This window comes from Staurois parvus, unplaced genomic scaffold (assembly GCF_062004578.1).
Source record: "Staurois parvus isolate SC_StPar_1 unplaced genomic scaffold, SC_StPar_1.0 ptg000619l, whole genome shotgun sequence".
In the NCBI taxonomy this organism is placed as follows: domain Eukaryota; kingdom Metazoa; phylum Chordata; class Amphibia; order Anura; family Ranidae; genus Staurois; species Staurois parvus.
Window position 1 is genome coordinate 521,190 of NW_028318415.1, and position 16,262 is coordinate 537,451.

Genomic DNA, 16,262 nt, shown 5'->3' on the forward strand with positions numbered 1-16,262 from the left:
AAGCGCATTTCCTATATACCAATGTTGGAGTCCGATCCATTATCCTCCCCAATCCACAGATCCGATCCATCCTGCGGGGATCGTCGGCTTGCAACCTATACGGGGTTAACTGATCTCTCCAGGAAAAGGTAAGTTTTAAAGCAAGCCGACGATCCCCGCAGGATGGATCGGATCTGCAGATTGAGCATAATAGATCGGAGTCTGATCCATTATGCTCCCCAATATGCAGATCCGATCCATCCTGCAGGGATCGTCGGAGGGGGTGTCACCTAGTGTTCCGACACTGGGTGACACCAACCCTAGGGACACCCCTGGGTAGATGTATATAAGCCATAGGCGATACTGACCATCTTCTAGTGAATGTTCCAAGCTAAAATCTGGAGTATTATTCTCCCCTAAGGGAGATTCAAACATGTCTACTTTTCAGGTTGCCTCAGCTGAACTAGAATTAAACACTGCCAAGCCATCTGCGGGCTCAAGACGGTGGATGTGTGTATCATTTGTATCTGGAGTATGTGTGACATTTGGTAAGTTTCATGAAAGAGTGTGGCAGAGGTCAAACACCAACCTAATATTAAAAGTCCAGTTACCCTTTAGCATGATGAAGTGACCCTGGCCTGGCCTGCATGCTTCCATGGTAGCTACAGCAGTGAAATACAGAGTGTTAGTCATCAAACCACCCCTTGGATCCTAGGCCCATGATGTACGCGGGGGTCTTGACTTTTGCCCCATTTCATGTCATTCAAGATTACAATAAAGCACTTGTGATAGTGATACTCTTTGAGCTCAGGGGCTCTGAGCTTCAGCAAAATGGCAGCCTCCAGCAGAAAGAAGCAGGAACAATGTTGGAGGAAATTTACAGCACTCACTAATTTGGTTGCATAATTATTATTGTGGAATGTATGTTCCTTGCCAAAGAGCATTATTTTTATCAAGTTGTTATGGGTAAAGTTCCGATTTAACCAAGTAAAAAAATGGGGTGTGAATGTAGTCTTTGGAGAATATGAATCGTGGTAATAAAATGCAGGTCCAAAAGTTCTGTAAACATGGCAGTTGCAAGGGTGACAATAGTGATATATTGCAAACCATAGATCTTAGGTGGACTAATAAAGCAAATATCTCTTAGATTGTAAACTCCTAACCCTCTTGTATTGAACTGTATTGTCCCCCGTTATATTGTAAAGTGCTGAGCAAACTGTTGGCGCTATATAAATCCTGTATAATAATAATAATAATCAGTGATTGATTTAAGACCAGTAGAATATTGCCTATCTACAGAGCCAAACAGCAACAATCTGCAGCAACCCATAGGCTTTACCTTTCATCAGTTTTGAGAAACAGAAACTGTGTTGGTAATTCTGAGTTTTTAACTATGGCAGTCTAGAGTACAGACTTCATGAGAAAACCATGAAAACTGACACTGCTGGCTGCTTTCTACAAAAGTAATTCACACACCTGGAACATGCTTGAAGTAAATGAAAGAAGCAAAGTCAACATTTCTTACCTCTAGATTCAGCCAGGTCAATGATTTAGGGACAACTGAAACCGAAGTATCACCATAGTAGCCTGGCAACTAGTATTTCTGAAGAAGGGCAGCAATGGGAGCCTTGATAAATATTCCATGACAACTGTACTCCAAGCCATCTGGAAAATAAGGGAAAATGAGGTTCAGATTTGGAAAGTTAATAAATGCAAATGGCAAATGGAAACTAACTTTAAAATCCAGCTTTTAAATTAACTACAAGAATAATAAAGGCTCATTAGAAGAACGATTGTAAACAACTTCAATAAAAAAAAAGAAAGAAGTTGCATTAAAAAAATCCTATTATTAAACAATAGGGAAGCAGTATTGCTCAAAGTGTTACTAAACCCACAACAGTAATATCAGTCTGTATATGCAGTAAAGCATGCTTGTTGTACTCACTATGGATCCTAAGAGTCTAATCCTCTGCATTGTGTAAAAAGGCTGTTTGATCCTATCTTCTCTGACCCACCTCTTCTTCTAATGTCCCAATCCGTCTGCTGATAGAACAGAGCCTTGGGGCAAGCTGCACATGCTCTGTTTGGTGTATGGTGTGTATCGCTAGAGACATTTGTTTGTTTTTTGCATGTGTGAGTGCATGTGATCAGCACAGGGCCAATCAGCATTGTCCATAGAACAATCAGGGCAGGATGAAAATTCCTTCTACAAGCTTTAACCAGTGCTCTGCTGGACACTGATAGAAATCACAAGACTGCTCTAACTGCTGATGAGAAAAGGTATTCAGCAGTTTATATTTACTAAAATAATGTAATTTCCATGTTCTGTGTACTGTGGTAGACTATATATAGTGAATGCAGGGTCCTGGGTTTAATAACACACAGTTGACAAGTAAAGTGTTGGTAGTTTTCTGCATCATTTTTTTCAAACAGTCCACAGTGGCAGGTCATAGATATGTAAGCATGACATGCATAAACATACATGACAGGATATACATGAAACATCTGCTGAGAAATGTGATGATCATTGCCTGAATTCTGCTGAAATGTGCTATTATTGAAATCAACTCTATCCTTTGCAAATATGTACAGAAATTGCTGTGAACAGTGAAATATTTTTTTAATAAACCACTCATCAGTGCATAATGAGGGAGTAAAACCTCTGCTCTAGTCTGCCCACAGAGAGCCACTCCCCCGCTGGGAGCTCCATCTCCTCCCTTACACAGCATGGAGAAGGTGAGGCTATGCTATCAATCATGGCCGCAACATCTTTTCCCTATGAGAGTCAATTTTCAGTGCGCTCTGTCAGAATCCGGGAGGGGGTGTGGACAGAGATGGAGAAGAAGGCTTGGCTCTTGAAGTGTGACAAAAAGTCAACATTTGCATATCAGTAACAGTACTGTTTAGTTTGACCAGGATACAAATTTTTAGGAAAGAAAGTAAGAACATGCTACAAGAGTGGATCAGGAAAATAGTACTACATTTACATGCTTGGGAAATACAAAGGTTCTTTTTAACCAATTTCGGGCCGCCCTCCTGCTACGTACTGCAAACGGGCGGCAGCTACAGGACCAGCAACATACCCGTACGTCGCTGGTCTTTTGCCAACACAGGGGGGGGCACAGTTGTTCTACTTTCCTGATCCACTCTTGCAGCATAAAGACTGATTTTACTGTTGTTGGTTTAGTAACACTTTATTCACACTGCAGTATAACACTTCAAAGCAAGCTAAGATGTTTGCATTTAAAAAACAAGACCAAGCACTAGCCCACCTCCTTTTGGCCATATATTGTGCAATGCTACAGATACATCTAGTTACATACAGTTTTAGATACTGATTCAAGTTTTCCTAATCTAGAAAAAAACAAATATTCCAATCGTCAAAGACTGAAGTCTTGCTCTGTACATAAAAATCTAGTTTATGATAAACCGTGGACTGTTTTGTAATGTAATGTACTGCAATTAATTAAAGCAACCTGCAGTTTATGCTTCAAAGCTTTTTTTTTTCCTCAATTCTTTATTTTAATCATAGGGTAAACATTCAGAGAACACATAGCATAAACAACTGAAATAAACGCATGTCCACCCAGGGGTTCAGCAAGAGAGAACCACTTTTCAATTTAGTCCACTTGCAATTCAACACACTGTCTATCAGAACATCTAGCACCCAACAGAGAGAGAAAAGTAGTGTATGCAAATTACCCCAGGGGACTGGGCAGCCGGTTGTCTCTGTACCCTGTGTTTTTCAGTTTTATTGCAGGTAGGAAGAAAAGAGTGAGGAAGGCGGAATGGGGGAAAAAGAGAATAAAGGGGGGGAGGGAGGAGAAGAAGGGAGAGGGGAGAGCAGGAAAGGGGATAGAATCCATGTCCACACCTCTGTCTCCTCTGACCCAGAAGAGATGAAAAAGCGACCTCCCAATGCCACAGGATGTCAATTCAGCCAACAAGGATGGGTACTCCTCTGAGTAAATGAAGTTGTGCCAGTAGAACCACTTTTTGAAGAATTTTTCTCAAAGGCCCCTCTCTGTGGTCACTGGGTCCTCCATCTCATTTATTTCAGTAACCTTTTTCAACAAGATGGAGATCGACGGTGCTTGTGACTGCATCCAGAAAAGTGGAATACAGCTTTTCTCTGCAGTGAGCAGTAATGGTAAAATGGAGCGTTTGTAAGTCTTTACAGAGATATGGTAGAAAGAACGCCGAGTCCCACAGTAAAACATGTTCAATGAATTTGTGGGTAATGCGATGAACCTCGGACCAAAAGGTATGCAGGTAACGGCAGGACCAAAAGATGTGCAGAAGAAAGCCAATCTTCTTCCCACAATGCCAGCATACATTGGGACATTGGGGAAATATCCTGTTTAATCCTGCTGGGATTGAAGTACCAGTATGTTAACAATTTGAATCCCAATTCTTGGTATCTGGAGCCGATAGATGTTTTGTAAGTGAACAGGAGGATCCTCTGCACCTATTTTTTTTATGAGGCTTAGCCCCAGATCCTCTCCACCTGTTTGTTTATGAGGCTCAGACCCAGATCGCATTCCCATTTTAATTAATAGTAACCGGTAGGTCGGGGATAGGGTTACGAGCATGCGGTAAGTCTGAGAAACTGCGTGGTACAATGTGGAACTATCCATGCACAAAAGTTCAAACAGAATCAGGCAACAGCAAAAGGATTCAGCAGGGGGTAAAGATTCAAGACAGGTGTGCCAGCTGGATCTTCTGCCAGAAAGATAACTCCATATATACCGGGTCATCAAGAATTTGCTGTCTAGGAACCCAACGTCTTTCCGAAAAGTGTTGTGCCTGGTAAAGGCCATTAGATTTCATTGTTTGAAATCTTGGATCAAGTAGGCCTGGGCTAAAGGCAGGGTTCCCAACTACGGGAGTGAGTGGTGAGGGAACCGGAGAAAGAGAGGAAGTTCAGAACAGTTTAGTAATGGAGACTCGTACAACACCATGGCAACGATTCCAGTGGAATACCCACCATGGCTTGTCAGTTCAAAGTTTTTTATGTAGTTAGGACCATGCCACAACAGAAATCCTGGAGCAATGATTGGCAGCAGCTAAGTCCATTTAATAACTACTTCTAGCTACAGATTTTCTATTGCAGATTAAAACGGGTTCTGTGCCATGGTTATTGATAGCTGTATTGGATAACATGAGCTGCTACAGATTGAGTAGCTATCTTTGAATACTGGTAAATGCTAAGCATAAAATCATTGAAATTACTGCAACACAGACCCTTTACCCACTGCACTTTCATTGATTGACTCTATAGTTGCTACGTACACATCTGAAAAGCCATAGCTGTGCTTTCTTTTATTACTTTACTTAATATTATTTTACTTTAATTTACTTTCTTTACTGTTGCACATTTATTTTGTGCAAAACACACCTGTTTTTCTTGTTGACTATTCACTTCTTACTGCAAAACCATGACAGTAAAACCACAAGTGGCCTCAGGCCTTCTGAGTCATTGCTTACAACTGGTGCATTGAAAGGCTCTGATAAAACAGAAATTGTCTCAGCCACCTGCAGCCTCCAGTGAAAACTGCTGGTCAGCAGTTCCTTTATCTAACTAAAACTGGCATAATTATAAGTATCAACAGATGGATTATAATCTTTTCCTGTAGCAGTCTCAGATTGACACCAGTAAGCATTCTTTAGACCATTAAAGCGAAGAAACATGACAGAAGTACTTACAAATAGGGGGTACGTTAAACAATATGATTAGTCTATGCTGTCTAATATCTAAATGTTCTGTAGGTTGGAATATAAATGGAATATTTAAAAAAATAACTTAAAAATATATAACGTGTTCTGCTTGCAGAGCGAATAAAGCAAAATATACCTATACATGCCTAACATGCTTGACACCAAGAGCAGATCATTTTTTTAACTCCTCCTTCTCCTCCTATACGACAACATTTTTGCCAGCAATATGATGTGGTTTAGCTGAAGGAGCAAAAGACCTATAGACACCTTCTATGTGACAGGATTTGGGTCAGTCAGTGCTATCACATGAAGTGAGTCACATGCCCCGCCTGATCCAAAAAGACTGGGTATTTTCTTTGGTTCATGGTAAGTATATGCTGTTGGGGATGCAGTACTAAAGCAAACTTGTTGTTTGTAATGAATTGGCAAAGTTACTTTTAAATTGGTAATCAATAGAGAAATGCCCCCTACATTGGTGGTCAGTGGTATAATGCCCCATTACACTGTTTGTCAGTGGTGAAGCTACACACACTAGTAGAATTTTGTTTCAAAATTTTCATTATAAGAACATCCATTAAATTTTCTAATTGTTAGTTTGTAATGGATTGGCAAAACACAAGTTAGCTTTAAATTGGTAATCAATAGAGAAGTGCCCCCCTACATTGGTGGTCAGAGAAGAAATGTCCTCTCACATTGGTGACCAGTGGTTCAATGTCCCCTTACAGTGTTGGACAGTGGTGAAACTCCATACACTAGTAGAATTTTGTTTCAAAATTTTCATTATAAGAACATCCATTACATTTTCTAATTGTTAGTTTTTAATGAATTGGCAAAACCCAAGTTAGCTTTAAATTGGTAATCAATAGAGAAGTGCCCCCCTACATTGGTGGTCAGAGGAGAAATGTCCCCTCACATTGGTGCCCAGTGGTTCAATGTCCCCTTACACTGTTGGACAGTGGTGAAACTCCATACACTAGTAGAACTTTGTTTCAAAATTTTCATTTTAACCACTTGAGCCCCAGAGGATTTACCCCCCTTAATGACCAGGCCTTTTTTTTGCTGTTTGGTGCTGCACTAATTCAAATGATAATTGCGCGGTCATGCAATGCTATACCCAAACAAAATGTACGTCCTTTTTTTCACACAAATAGAGCTTTCTTTTGGTGGTATTTGATCACCTGTGCGCTTTTTATTTTTTGCGCTATAAACAAAAAAACCACAAAAATTTTGAAAAAAAACAATATTTTCTACTTTCAGCTATAAAAAATATATCGTAAACTCAAAGTTAGTCATAAATTTAAGCCAAAATGTATTCTGCTACATGTTTTTGGTAAAAAAAATCCCAATAAGTGTATATTGATTGCTTTGTGTGAAAGTTATAGCGTCTACAAACTATCGTATAGATGCTGTAATTTATGCCTTTTTTTGCTATACAGCGCTGCACTAACTCAAATGATAATTGCGCGGTCATGCAATGCTGCACCCAAACGAAAATTACGTCCTTTTTTTCACACAAATAGAGATTTCTTTTGGTGGTATTTGTTCACCTGTGCGCTTTTTATTTTTTGCGCTATAAACAAAGAAACCACAAAAATTTTGAAAAAAAACAATATTTTCTACTTTCAGCTATAAAAAATATATCGTAAACTCAAAGTTAGTCATAAATTTAAGCCAAAATGTATTCTGCTACATGTTTTTGGTAAAAAAAATCCCAATAAGTGTATATTGATTGCTTTGTGTGAAAGTTATAGCGTCTACAAACTATGGTATAGATACTGTAATTTATGCCTTTTTTTGCTATACAGCGCTGCACTAACTCAAATGATAATTGCGCGGTAATGCAATGCTGCACCCAAACGAAAATTACGTCCTTTTTTTCACACAAATAGAGCTTTCTTTTGGTGGTATTTGATCACCTGTGCGCTTTTTATTTTTTGCGCTATAAACAAAAAAACCACAAAAATTTTGAAAAAAAACAATATTTTCTACTTTCAGCTATAAAAAATATATCGTAAACTCAAAGTTAGTCATAAATTTAAGCCAAAATGTATTCTGCTACATGTTTTTGGTAAAAAAAATCCCGTGCATTAGCGGGCAAACTGGCGCTATCTAGGAGGGGCGCTAACACTATCGGAAGTCACCAGTGACACTAATACAGTGATCAGTAAAAATCTGTTCACTGTAATCAATGACACTGGTGACAGGGCAGTGAAGGGGTTAACTGGGGGGGCGATCAAGGGGTTAAATGGGATTTCTGGTGCACTAGCGGGCAAACTGGCGCTATCTGGGAGGGGCGCTAACACTATCGGAAGTCGCCAGCGACACTGATACAGTGATCAGTAAAAATTGGTTCACTGATCAGTGACACTGGTGACAGGGCAGTGAAGGGGTTAACTGGGGGGGGGGGTGATCAAGGGGTTAAACGGGATTACTGGTGTACTGGCGGGCAAACTGGCCCTATCTGGGAGGGGCGCTAACACTATCGGAAGTAGCCAGCGACACTGATACAGTGATCAGTAAAAATTGGTTCACTGATCAGTGACACTGGTGACAGGGCAGTGAAGGGGTTAACTGGGGGGGGGGCGATCAAGGGATTAAACGGGATTACTGGTGTACTGGCGGGCAAGCTGGCGCTATCTGGGAGGGGCGCTAACTCTATCGGAAGTCGCCAGCGACACTGATACAGTGATCAGTAAAAATTGGTTCACTGATCAGTGACACTGGTGACAGGGCAGTGCAGGGGTTAACTGGGGGGGGGGCGATCAAGGGATTAAACAGGATTACTGGTGTACTGGCGGGCAAACTGGCGCTATCTGGGAGGGGCGCTAACACTATCGGAAGTCGCCAGCGACACTGATACAGTGATCAGTAAAAATTGGTTCACTGATCAGTGACACTGGTGACAGGGCAGTGAAGGGGTTAACTGGAGGGGGGGGTGATCAAGGGGTTAAACCGGATTACTGGTGTACTGGCGGGCAATCTGGCGCTATCTGGGAGGGGCGCTAACTCTATCGGAAGTCGCCAGCGACACTGATACAGTGATCAGTAAAAATTGGTTCACTGATCAGTGACACTGGTGACAGGGCAGTGCAGGGGTTAACTGGGGGGGGGCGATCAAGGGGTTAAACGGGATTACTGGTGTACTGGTGGGCAATCTGGCGCTATCTGGGAGGGGCGCTAACTCTATCGGAAGTCGCCAGCGACACTGATACAGTGATCTGTAAAAATTGGTTCACTGATCAGTGACACTGGGTGACAGGGCAGTGAAGGGGTTAACTGGAGGGGGGGGGGTGATCAAGGGGTTAAACGGGATTACTGGTGTACTGGCGGGCAAACTGGCGCTATCTGGGAGGGGCGCTAACTCTATCGGAAGTCGCCAGCGACACTGATACAGTGATCAGTAAAAATTGGTTCACTGATCAGTGACACTGGGTGACAGGGCAGTGAAGGGGTTAACTGGAGGGGGGGGGTGATCAAGGGGTTAAACGGGATTACTGGTGTACTGGCGGGCAATCTGGCGCTATCTGGGAGGGGTGCTAACTCTATCGGAAGTCGCCAGCGACACTGATCAGTAAAAATCGCTTCACTGATCAGTAACACTGGTGACAGGGCAGTGAAGGGTTAACTGGAGGGGGGGGGCGATCAGGGGGTTAAATGTGTCCTAGAGTGTTCTAACTGTAGTGTAGTGCTTGTGTACTCACTTTTTGGATGTCTTCTTCTCTGTCTGGAACGGAATGTGTCCAGGCAGAGAAGAATGACATCATATCCTGCCCTGTGTGTATGTCAACACAGGACAGGATAGGACAGGGACCGATCATGTGATTTCAGCCAGAAATCACTGGCTGAAATCTAATGATTGATCCCTCCTGGATCAAATAGTGTCACCCGCGGGTCGGCGGGAGCACGCGCGCGCCCCCTGCCGGCGAAAGTGTCGGGAGCGTGGAACCCGTTTTTAAACGTGGTTTTGCGCTCCACTGCCGCCCTGCACACGTATATACACAGTGGCAGGGCGGCAAGCGGTTAAGAACAGCCATTCAATTTTCTGTTCGTTTTTAATGAATTGGCAAAACACAAGTTATCTTTAAATTGGTAATCAATAGAGAAGTGCCCCCCTACATTGGTGGTCAGTGGATAAATGTCCATTTACCTTGGTGGCCAGTAGTACAATGCCCCTTTACACTGTTGGTCAGTGGTGAAGCTCCATACACTAGTGGAATTTTGTTTAAAATTTTTCATTTTAAGAACATTCATTCAATTTTTTAATTGTTATTGGGGGTCAAATTGGTGTTCGTTTTCATCTGAGATGATGCAGATTCTCAGACAATTTAATTTTTAACAATGAATGGGTTTTCATTTGAGAAAGTTCATTCATTTTAAAAACAAAATGTTAAAAGCAAACTTTTTTTTAAAGTACTTTCAAATGACATCATGTCATCACTCATTGGTCTTTTGCTGTCTTTCTGTCCATAAAACTGATGGATTTCCCCTACCATAGAAGATCATTACAAGGTACCATGCCTAGAAGAAAATTGATCTGATTAGAAATCCAAATTATTTGCCATTATGTTTTTTTTCATACAAAGAGTGAAGAAACAAAATTCTAGTCAAAACTTACCCAACATACAGACGTACAGGCACTATGTGTGCAGCAACCATATGATGTACTGTACAAGTGATAGTGTCAAAACCTTTAAACCCACCTCAGACTTTTCAGCATCATCATGATGAAAATAAAACTATACACAGGGCTGGACTGGTCCTCTGGGCAAAGTCTGGGAGCTCCACTGGCCAACCAATCAAATTTTCATGAGACTACAGACTTCATCTAACATTGCCTTTACATCTGATGTTACAAATTAGCACAAAAGACTTGTAATTTACATTGTATTTATAACACAATTGTGCAAATACAATCAGGCAAATGATACTGTCGGAGTTCTACATTTTTGTGCTCGGTAAACAACACTGAAGAAACAGATGAAAGTAAAATTGCATCTACAGCAATTGCTCAAGTGTCACTAAGTATGATGAAGATGACCATTCATTGGTGAAGCAAGCATTGCCAAGGGTGATGATCATTGGTACAAAGCTGAAATCTTTGTATTGCCCAGTCCTGAAGATGTTGACATTAGTTACGTAGTATTTATAACACAATCGTGCATATATAAACAGATGAATGATCCCATCTGATTTATATTTTAATACTTGTCAATGGACAACAACTAATAAAGGGAAGAAACAGATGACAGAAAAATTACATACACAGTAAATGGTCAGGCAAATGTCCCACGTCTGATGAGCAGAACCAGTAATTGCTCACACAAGTGTATCAAAATACACTATATTGCCAAAAGTATTGGGACATCCCTCCAAATCATTGGATTCAGGTGTTCCAATCTCCTCCATGGCCACATGTGTATAAAATCAAGCACCTAGGCATGCAGACGGCTTCTACAAACATTTGTGAAAGAATGGGTCGCTCTTAGGAGCTCAGTGAATTCAAGTGTGGTACCATGATAGGTTGCCACCTATGCAACAAGTCCATCCATGAAATTTCCTTGCTACTAAATATGCCACGGTGAACTGTTAGTGGTATTATAACAAAGTGGAAGCAACTGGGAACAACAGAAACTCAGCCACAAAGTGGTAGGCCACGTAAAACGATAGAGTGGGGTCAGGGCAGGCTGAGGCACACAGCACACAGAAGTCACCAACTGTCTGCAGAGTCAATAGCTAAAGACCTCCAAACTTTGTGTGGCCTTCAGATTAGCACAACAACAGTGCGTAGAGCACTTCAAGATGGAATGGTTTTCCATGGCTGAGCAGCTGCATCCATGCCTTACATCACCAAGTGCAATGCAAAGCATTGGGTGCAGTGGTGTAAAGCACACCGCCACTGGACTCTAGAGCAGTGAAGACGTGTCCTCTAGAGTGACAAATCACGCTTCTCTGCCTGGCAATCCGATGTCTGGGGTTGGCAGTTGCCAGGAGAGTGGTACTTGCCTGACTGCACTGTGGCATGTGTAAAGTTTAGTGGAGGGGGGATTATGGTGTGGGGTTATTTTTCAGGGCTTGGCCCCTTAGTTCCAGTGAAGGGAACTCTTAAGGCATCAGCACACCAAGAAAATTTGGACAATTTCATGCTCCCAACTTTGTGGGAACAGTTTGGTGATGGTCCCTTCCTGTTCTAACATGACTGCGCACCAGTGCACAAAGCAAGGTCCATGAAGACATGGATGAGTGAGTTTGGGGTGGAGGAACTTGACTGGCCTGCACAGACTCCTGACCTCCACCCGATAGAACACCTTTGGGATGAATTAGAGCAGAGACTGCGAGTCAGGCCTTCTCATCCGACATCAGTGCCTGACCTCACAAATACACTTCTGGAAGAATGGTCAAACATTCTCATAGACACATTCCTAAACCTTGTGGACAGCCTTCCCAGAAGAGTTGAAGCTGTTATAGCTGCAAAGAGTTGGCCAACTTAATATTGGACTCTACGGACTAAGACTGGGATGCCATTAAAGTCCATGTGCATGTAAAGGCAGCCATCCCAATACTTTTGGCAATATAGTATATGTTAAAGTCCAATGGTGCAGAGCTGAATTGTATTAAACAGTTCTCAAGATGTTAACATTTTTTATGTAGACTTTAGTCATGTCTCCCTAGCGAGAGTGAAAGAGAATGAGCACATTTAACAGGGATGACATCATAAACTAATATTTAGCTGATATCTGTCTCAGTGTTTGATAAAAGAAAAACATTTCTAGAGGATGCTGTCTGCTCCAAGGTCTTAATCAGTATTTTACAATTTTCTTCTTCAAATAAATTCTTTCACAAGACACTTTGGTGCATGCAAGAGAAAGAAGTATTTTATGTACTGCCAAATGTTTTGTATATGTAGCACACTGCAAGTCATGGCCATACAAAATCTCATAGGAGCAGGTAAAACATGCTATGGGTTTGACTCTGTTTGGATGTCATTCTACAAAAAAAACCATCATTTATATATTTTGAAACCAAGAAGTTCAACATGAAATTGAACAATATCAATATCAGACAACTGTGCTAAAGTCTGCGAAGCTTATGTAGAAATGTTGCTTTGTTTGACATGGCTGAACCATTAGGGGTATAAGTTTATATATATTTTAGTACAAATCCAAGCAAAGGCAGTGCAGATTGTTCCAGACTGATTAATAGCTATTTCTAGGGATTTATTTACTAAAGGCAACTAGACGGTTTACTTTGCAAGGGAAGTTGCACTTTGCAAGGGAACTGAACTTAGTGAATGAGGTGAAGCTTTGCTGACCTCCATCATCAAATCATATGCAAGCAAAAATTTATTTTTTTGCCTTGCGTGTGATTGGGTATTCTTTGCGAAGTGAACATTTACTGGCATTCATTAGCTTTAGGTAACATTCTCTTCCACAGTTCAATTCCCTTTGCAAAGTGAACAGCCTATTTGCCTTTAGTAAATTAATGCCATAGAAACCTGATACTAAAATTATTCAAGGTGGTTCATCCTCTGAAAATTGTCCAGGCATATTTTTCCTTGTGACCATTTTCTGAGAATCTTTTCCATCAAATGAGCATTATGCACAGCAAGTGTACCTAACTGATAACTGTAGCCTGCCTGTAACCTACCTTACCACCCTCTTCAAGTAAACATTTTGAACTGTCAAAAATAACTATTGTTTGCATTGCCATTACCAATGCTGATGTTAAAAAATGAACGTGTACCCTGTGACTACAGAGCTCCTTTAAATTAAACTAGAACTGGTCCTATAATGTGAAAAAGTACATCTGATGGTCCATATTAAAATAATTTCTGTTATCCATAGACCATTCTCTATTTCATGTCCTAGAAACAAGAATGGCAATCTGATTTACTAAACACTCCAGTACAGGAGGGCCAGTGGGAGTATGCAAACATTCTTTTTCCTATAGCAATCAATAAATGGCTGGCATACAGTACGAGGTATATACATACATATATACATATATATATATATATATATATATACAGTTGCAAGAAAAAGTATGTGAACCCCTTGGGATTACGTGGAGTTTTGCATGAATTGGGCATAAAATGTGCTCTGAACGTCATCTAAGTCACAACAATAGAAGAACACAGTCTGCTGAACATAATACTACACAAACATTAGATGTTGCCATGATTTAATTGCACATAACATGTAAACATTCACAGTGCAGGGAGGAAAAAGTATGTGAACCTTTGGACTTAATAACTGGTTGACCCTCCTTTGGTAGCAATAACCTCAACCAAACGTTTCCTGTAGTTGCAGATCAGACCTGCACAACGATCTGGAGTCATTTTGGACCACTCTTCTTCACAAAACTGTTTCAGTGTAGCAATATTCTTGGGATGTCTGGTGTGAATCGCTCTCTAAAGGTCATGCCACAGCATTTCAATGGGGTTGAGGTCAGGACTCTGACTGGGCCACTCCAGATGGCGTATTCTGTGCTGTTGCAGCCATTGTTTTGTTGAATTACTTGTATACTTTGGGTCATTGTCCTGTTGCATCACCCATCCTCTGCGGAGCTTCAGTTGGCGGAAAGATGGTCGTACGTTTTCCTGCAAAACGTCTTGATAAACTCTGGAATTCATTTTCCCATCAATGACAACAATCCGTCCAGGCCCTGAGGCAGCAAAGCAGCCCCAAACCATGATGCTCCCTCCGCCATGTTTCACAGTGGGGATGAGGTTTTGATGTTGGTGTGCTGTGCCTTTTTTTCTCCACACATAGTGTTGTGTGTTCTTCCCAAACAACTCAATCTTGGTTTCATCTGTCCACAGTATATTCTGCCAGTAGTGCTGTGGAACATCCAGGTGCTCTTTTGCAAACTTCAAACGTGCTGCAATATTCTTTTTGGACAGCAATGGCTTCCTCCTTGGTGTCCTCCCATGTACTCCATTCTTGTTTAATGTTTTCCTTATTGTAGATGTGTCAACAAAAATGTTAGCATGTGCCAGAGATTTCTGTAGCTCTTTAGCTGACACTCTGGGATTCTTCTTTACCTCATGCAGCATTCTGCGCTGTGCTCTTGCAGTCATTTTTACAGGACGACCACGCCTAGGGAGAGTAGCAACAGTGCTAAACTTTCTCCATTTGTAGACAGTCTGTCTTACCGTGGACACATGAACATCAAGACTTTTGGAGATACTTTTGTAACCCTTTCCAGCTTCATGCAAGTCAACAATTCTTGATCGTAGGTCTTTTGAGAGCTCTTTTCTGCGAGGCATGGTTCACATCAGACAGTGCTTCTTGAAACCAGTAAACCCAAAACAGGTGTGTGTTTTTTAAGGGCAGGACAGCTGTCAGCAACACATCCAATATCATCACACTGATTGGAGTCAAGGTTGGCTCACTCCTGGCTCCAATTAGCTCTGGGAGAAGTCATTAAGCTAGGGCCTCACATACTTTTTCCTCCCTGCACTGTGAATGTTTACATGTTATGTGCAATAAACCATGGCAACATCTAATGTTTGTGTAGTATTATGTTCAGCAGACTGTGTTCTTCTATTGTTGTGACTTAGATGACGTTCAGAGCACATTTTATGCCCAATTCATGCAAAATTCCACGTAATCCCAAGGGGTTCACATACTTTTTCTTGCAACTGTATATATATAGATGTATCAAATATACAGGTATACACAAATTACTGTAAACAATGTGTATGTCTTTTTCAGCAAATGTAACAGATGCCATATCTATCTGACAATTTCAAAGTTATATCAGCCCTTATTTCATATTATGTTTTCTGTACATGCTTATCAGTTAAATCACTCTTTGGCTTCTTATATCTCTCATTGACTCCAATGCCAAAATCTCACAGCAATAGAACCAGTTTAACCCTTTTCTGCCTGTGCAGCCAATGTAGGGTTTTTGCTTTCATACTGCATTCTAAAATATGTAAAATATGAAATCACTAGAGAATCAAGCAGACAGAGAAAGACCCTTTAGTAATGATTACAGCATAAGGGTGGTGATGGGAAATCAGTGTCAGAGATCTCGCTGTCATATTCCAAAAATATATATAAAAAATTGGGAAGTTATTAAATCTTTGGCAATCGTCAAAAACTAATATATCAGTTTTGGTCAGATTGACCCTTTAAAACCAAGACCTAAAAATGGCAGTTAACAGGCACAGGCTTTTTTTTAATTGGAAACAATGCAGAAAACATTAATTTTACTGCTTAACGGGTTGACCTATGACTTGGAAGTGTGATGCAACAGTTAAACATACTTTGCATGTGATCACTGATATTCTTTTCAAAGATATCTAAAAACAGAAAAAAAACATTCTTAAAGTACAGTTATACCTAATAAAATATTTCTTGCTTTGCTATTACAGGGCAGGTAAGATGTCTGAACATTTGGGCAAAAGTGTTTAAAACATTCCAGCTCCTACCATAAACATTACCAGTTACTTGCAAACATTATCCTATTTATCTTATTTAGTTTTTCTGTTTAAAGTGTTACTAAACCCAGGAACCTGCATTCACTATATCTGGTCTCCCACAGTACACAGAACAAGGAAA

The 16,262-nt window shown here is 40.9% G+C and overlaps 1 long non-coding RNA gene across 2 annotated transcripts in view; it reads right to left on the reverse strand.

The window, feature by feature from the left end:
- LOC149449408 (uncharacterized) overlaps positions 1-16,262 on the reverse strand; it is a 543,558-nt gene that overhangs the window by 450,329 nt on the left and 76,967 nt on the right. For both annotated transcript variants that reach the window (XR_016315401.1, XR_016315400.1), the window contains exon 2: positions 1,505-1,644. This is a non-coding gene — a long non-coding RNA (uncharacterized LOC149449408). The remainder of the gene's footprint in view (positions 1-1,504; positions 1,645-16,262) is intronic.